Genomic DNA, 6562 nt, shown 5'->3' on the forward strand with positions numbered 1-6562 from the left:
TTCCCTTCGTCCTGCTTCTCAATTCAGCATCCCGTCCGCTCCGAACATTCGTACGTGGCACTGACAATGTCCGTCGGTGAGCATTCGATCCGCTCGAAGGAGCACATGTTAATTAACGCGACGAGACTCCGATTATAAATATCCCGCGAGTCGACGAAATACCTGAACTTTTAAAAAAAGCGTCAAAGAAAATTACGTTGATGTTGTTATGGGTGAAATCTCACCCTGGTATATATTTTTTTATTTTCGAAATAAAAAAAGCCAAACGAATGCAATTAAATGTTATTTATCATCATTGAATATTAGATGAAAAGTAGAAGAGTTATTGTCCGCAGAGGATAATCTAACATTTAATAAGAACGAGACAAAATTCGCATAGGATGAGATTTCACTCTTTAACGCTATCATGACTTTTAATTATTCTTCGAAAACGGCGTCACAACTTTGACACTCTGTACAATTAGTTGCTAACACATTTTCTAATCGTACACATTCTTCTTTAATTAACATAAAGCTAACAAATGTCCGTTGCTTCGACAGAGTAATTTTCTTTATTTTCAGTAATCAATAAATATTAAATCAATGTCGCGTACAGTTGAAAGGCCTCCTCGCTTTCCCCTCGTCGTTCCGGAACCTTCGAGAAAAGAAGAGACGTCCAAGGGCAAGTCTCTCTTGTTTCAATCGCTGCCGAGGCCCGCAATGTTTACATCGCGCCGATTGTGTTGATCGGCTCGCGAGCGACGACACTTTTTGCTCTTCGTATTAATAGTCGCGCACCTCGTGTGCTCGACCTCATTCCATCAGCAGCAACCGTGCTCGACGCGCTCGTCACTTCTGTCTTCTATAATTGAAAGAACTGTATCTCGTCGGTCCTCGAGATACTCAATCGGCATCGCGTCGACGTCGCGTTGATTAACCGTACGGGCAAATCGCGATTATCGGCATTAGAAGCGTGAGTGAGTGAAATCCGAAGGACTCCAGCGGCCGGGAAGCAGAACGCCGGCAGTGATACGTCACGTTTCCAGGTATGTGGAATCATTTATTATGCGGGAGGTCTCCGATAATGAGAGCGGACGTTTGACGAATTTTCCGGGAATAAGAAGTTGGAATTTCGCGCTCGGCATTCACGATCCGTCATCATCCGACTAGTAATCATGACTTTATGAATCTGCAATTACTCTCGTCAATCTCTGTCTGTCTATCTATTTATTGCGTTGTTGTATTGTAAGAGATATCCAGAGACGGATAACGGTCTATGAACGCGGATCTCTAATTTATGTTCTCAATCAAACATTCTTAATAATTCCCAACTGTGTGAGTGTACAGGTCTTATGTAGAATATTCAACGTCATACCGCTTCTTAGATTGCGACCTTTTTTGTTTTCGGTCAGCGCTTCTTTCAAGTCTGTTTACTTTCGTTACGGGATCCAAAATTAAGTGTCCATTCGAAAAAGGGTATTTTCGAGAGCACAGAACTGTTGTCTCTGCTTCTTGTTGTCATTTTTTTTCGTCAGCTCTTTCAAGAGCTCCAAATCCTATCTAGACTTTCAATGTCAATGAAGAAAAGAAAACCGTAGCGAATATTCTGCATTCATCCCGACCAAACATTCTCTCTCTACCACAGCTTACCAATCAGGAACGCTAAATTTTTGTTCCAGATAATGCGGAAAGCAAGTCCGGCGGATGCAGATGCCGCACCGGAGGATTTGGTTCGGGCAGAGCAGGGTCGGCCGGAAGGTAAAGTTTACAAGTTTCCTACACATCTATGTTCAACCCTTTGCAATCTTTGCCTTTGCAACTTGTTCCTCATCAGCTCTCTTGAAAGCTTCAAGTCTCATTTAAATTTTCAGTGTTGGAACAAAAATATAAAGATAAAAATCCCATATCAAAATATTTCCATATTTTCGATTCGCCTTGATCAAAGATATTTTCTCTCTACCGCAGATTATCAACTGGGGAAACTACTTTTCTGTTTCAGTTGTTACGGAAAGCAACAACAATCCGGCAATGCGGATGCCATACCGGAGGATTTGGTTCAGGCCAAGCAGAGTCGGCTCGAAAGTAAGTTTACAAGTTTACTATAGTTCTCTGTTTGACCCTTGGCGATCTAGAGCTGGGATATAATTTTCGGCTCGACTTGAATTATGATCGCAGAGGGTAAACTACTCTTTTACTCGCCCGCACTCGTTGGTCAAATTTGATAAGTAAATGTGAATTTTTTGTTACAGAGTTGAAGCGGAATGTGGCCGGCTCTGACTGCAAGTCGTTTCGGTGAGTAAATACAAAATGAAAAAGAAACAAAATTGCGCATAACGGATGTGGAACTAAATAAAATATCGTTCGAGTCAATGCAAATTGCAAATAGATTCTTGCATGTGTATGTTTGTGACGTTGAATAAAATACATTGTTCGAAACAATCAGGAGATTACTTCATCGATGAGCCTGCATTACATGCGAGATTTTAAATACCGAATGATTCTCTTTTGATGTTCAGTTATCTGAATAAGAAATATTCATATCTATAAACGCGATACTGTCATCAGTTGCTTTATTTTCATTTTTCAAGCGGGCCGCAGAATTATTTAACGACAATTATTTGACGATATTTAATTGTCCGTGTAAAATATATTCATACGCATAAATGCCGATACCGTTGGCTACTTTTATTTTATTTTCAAAACAGGCTGTAGAATTATTTGGCAATATTGTCCATTCATCACGATCCCTATTGTCTCGAATAGCGTATAATGCGCGCAGAAATTGCGCCAGCGCACGCCGAGCTTGAGGTATCCTCGCTCGCGTGCCTTTGAATATCGCGATCGCGGTTATCAATATACGCGTATTTTACCTGCGCTGCTAACAAAGAAAGCTTAAATTCTCATTTCGTCAAAATATCCCGAACATAAGCTTCGTCGTGACGGAACTATCATGCGTAAAAACTTTGCCCCGCTCTCTCTCTTTGCGCTCCCTCGGGGTGACCGGTTTCTGATTGTCTAATCTTTCGTCGCATGCATTCGCGAATATTTCACTCGTAGATATCGATACTCCCGCATTTTCGCGACTTTTCAGACGCGATCGCGAAAAGCGCCGTCAAAATCCGTTGGACGAGTCGATAAATTTTCACACGGTTCTTGCTGCTCGCCGATCGAGTTTATAGAGTCCGTTTCGCAGCGCGTAAAAAGTTTCCACCGATATCGATGTAAAATTCGTTAATTGACGAAAATATCGCCGCTCTAATACAAGTATCGACCGCGTCACGGAAGTGTGGCGAAAGTGTAGCAATCAACGTGGGACGCTCTGCAAGATGGATGCTGCGCGACATGGAGAACGGCAACGGACATGGGTGGACATTGGTGGGTCCAGTTGGATGCAACGGGACATCATCAATATCATCATCGGTGAGCGTTTGACTCAATGCTCGCAGAGAGCTCTTTTATTATTACATTGTGCATGCCGCAAATTTGCATTGACTTTTGTAACGAAAAATATATTCTATGAATTATTGCCATATATTATGGCCATATATTATTGCCATATATTGTTGCCGTATATTGTTGCCATATATTATTGCCACATATTGCCATGTATTATCGCCATATATTATGGCCACTTGAAATCGCGCGAGCAATCGAGAAAACTATGAATTTGCCGATAATCGCAAAGGCGCGCGGCAGACGTCACGAATGGATGTCAGCAGCCCGTCTCAGGGCTGCCCGATAACAATGCTGTTGCTGCAATTTAACTTTAAACCACAGCGGTCTCAGGTCGCAGGAAACTTTCTATCGCGGACTAACCCCTCGAGCGGAATGTTCCCGAGAAGTGCTCTTGACATAAACGCTGGTTATAAGCGAACTGTCGAACTTGCCTTGTTAGAGCCTCGTCGCGGTATCGTTGTCGCGGAAAATAAGAAAGAAAGGAGTTAAATATCCGCACCGTTGTGAAAAGAGGGGCGATGGCGTCCCTTCGTGAGTAAAATGTTAGGCTCTTGCGAACGCGAACGTTAAATTCCACCGCGGCTGCAAACGTCCCCCGACTAGTTTCTTCGCGGAAACTGAATCTTCATAACTTGCGCTTGATCGTGCGTTGAGACTCTATCGAGGATGGGATATTGAAGCGGGAGTTGATGATATAAGCGTGACAAAGTAGTCGCGCATTTTATGATCGCTCTTTAAAATGAGCGCTTCTTTCGTCGATGATAAAGACAAGAAGAAATCAAAGCCTGCTGTCGGTGAGGTCGTAAAAACCGCATGGATTTTCTTTCCGCAGCTGCTCCCGCGGCTGTTTAATTCGCATTATGATCATTTGTGCGGATGAGTATGGGGAAAGTGACATCCGCGGATAATCTTTGTCCTCTGAACGTCTCGTAAACTTTTCCATCTCTTTTACGCAAGTTCGTCGCTCGTGCTTGATAAAAAATGTCCCGAGACGTGCCTACGAAAAATGTTGTACGTGGAGAATACTCAGCGCACGTACCATCTTGAAATGAAATACCGCGAAGGAAACTATTCTCGTTCCTCCAACTTGCGCTATACAAGTTTCGGGATCCATAAAAATTTCAAGATCAGATACTGCTTATTTGAAGAAAATTTTTAGACATTCTCTGTAAGAACCTGAAGAGCGAGTATCGATTTTTTTCGAAAGATTCGAGATGCAAATCCAAATGTGTTATTTATACGCATACGAGCGTACGATTGGCTGAGGCTTTTTTTGGGGGCGAGTTTTGTCGTTTCAGATTTCGCGAGAATCGTGTGAAGAAAGCTTGAGCTAATTACACTCTCACGCATGTAAAAACAACACACTCGAATTTTGCAGCGACGACATAGCGGGGATATTTAGTGAGTACTACCTTGAAATTTCCGATTAAATGATATTTCTCGTCAGCCGTTGTTCTGTCGTCTAGCCCCGTCTCTTTCGCCCGGGTGCCTCACCGTTACTCGTGTTTTACTTCACCGGCGGCTTGTCCTTCTTCTTCTTTTTGCGCGCTGGCAACTGTCGTTAGATCATGTGGGCCGCGTTTAGCTCGAGCAGCTTCGTTACTTTTTCGATACCATCTCGGCGCGTGCTCATTCGTTACATTTCTGTAATTAATAGCTCGGTTGTTGCGTACATCATAAAATAGTATGGGAATTTTATATTTATCTTAATCCGTTCTATGTCTTCGTGAATTCCTAGAAGCGAGGAATTTGTGAAACACTCTGTACATATGTTTCCGATCGCAATTTTAGTATTATTTCAACTTCGAATTATTAACTTGAGGAATGCCAATGTGTGTATATATGTATAAAATAAAAATTATTCTAAATGTTCTCATGTCTCGCAATCCTAAGATACATACACATATACATCGGCCTGTTTTCTGTATTAATAGTCTTTGATATCTTCCGATATGTACATACATATTTTGAAACATTTTTTTTGGATATTATATCAAACGGATTTTGTGCGTGTCACGTAATATCCTTCGGATACCTACACGGACATTATTATTTTGATCATTTTGATTTCTTTGATATTCATTAAGAATTATCCAGAATGCAACGGCCATGTTGAACGACTCAATTGTCAAAGTGTGAAATGTTTCGATTTTCACAAATTCATATAAAATTTTTCATTTTTCACTAATTCACAGAAGTCTTTCACTTTTCACTACACAGTTCACGCTAGGGAAAATATTCATGATCGCTGCCCTGAGCAGCTGTAACGCTTCTCCAATCATCTATGTCGGCGCGTTCCTACTCCTCAGATTTCTGTCATTAATAACTCTATAATTATTGCGAATCTCGCAAAACGGTATGGGACTTTCATGTTTGTCTTAAACCCAATCTATCCTCACACTTCGGGTTGGCAACCAATTACCGGATACTTCGTATGATCTTCATGATATTAATCATACACAATGCCAATTCCTTTTTTGCACATGTTAACATGTTAATTCATGTTATAAACGCGTAATAACGCGAGACCGTGCTTGTCAAGTACGCTATTATGGTTGTTAACATGGACTGCCACCACATGCAGGTTTTACCGCCGAAACCTGAAAGTGGATCGTACCATCGTAGTTCCCTCTCAAAATGGATGCAGATGGCGCTCTTTCCTAGTGCGGAAAGTCGGTGTTGCCGTGTTGGCCGCTCTCATGTTCCTCTCTGCTTTAAGTTTTAAAACTAGTACAGTGAAAGTAACGTCGTTCGGAAAGCAGCACCTAAGGTATTGGCTGCGTTCAATAGAACAAAATTATCAGTGAGCGCTTAGTGATTATTGTCTGTGATTGGAGCATTCTTTTAGATACTTCATAGACCCAGAAGTATTTACCAATCAGGAGCGAGATTCAATAGAAAATCTAGTAATGTTGTCCAACTGTTGAGTCTGCTGAATGCAGCCAAAGTCTCTTTTTCGCATTCCAATTTAAAAAAAATTATTGTGGAAACATAAAAAATAATTTGTTCGGCCTTGGGCGAAGAATGTCCCAGACAACCATAAAAAATTGAAGATGAAGAATTGCAGCAACTATTGAACAAAAATCCTTGTCAGACACAAAAGGAGTTTGTTGAAGAATTGGGAGTC

The sequence above is a fragment of the Harpegnathos saltator genome, unplaced genomic scaffold, assembly GCF_003227715.2.
Source record: "Harpegnathos saltator strain DR-91 unplaced genomic scaffold, Hsal_v8.6 scaffold772, whole genome shotgun sequence".
NCBI lineage: Eukaryota > Metazoa > Arthropoda > Insecta > Hymenoptera > Formicidae > Harpegnathos > Harpegnathos saltator.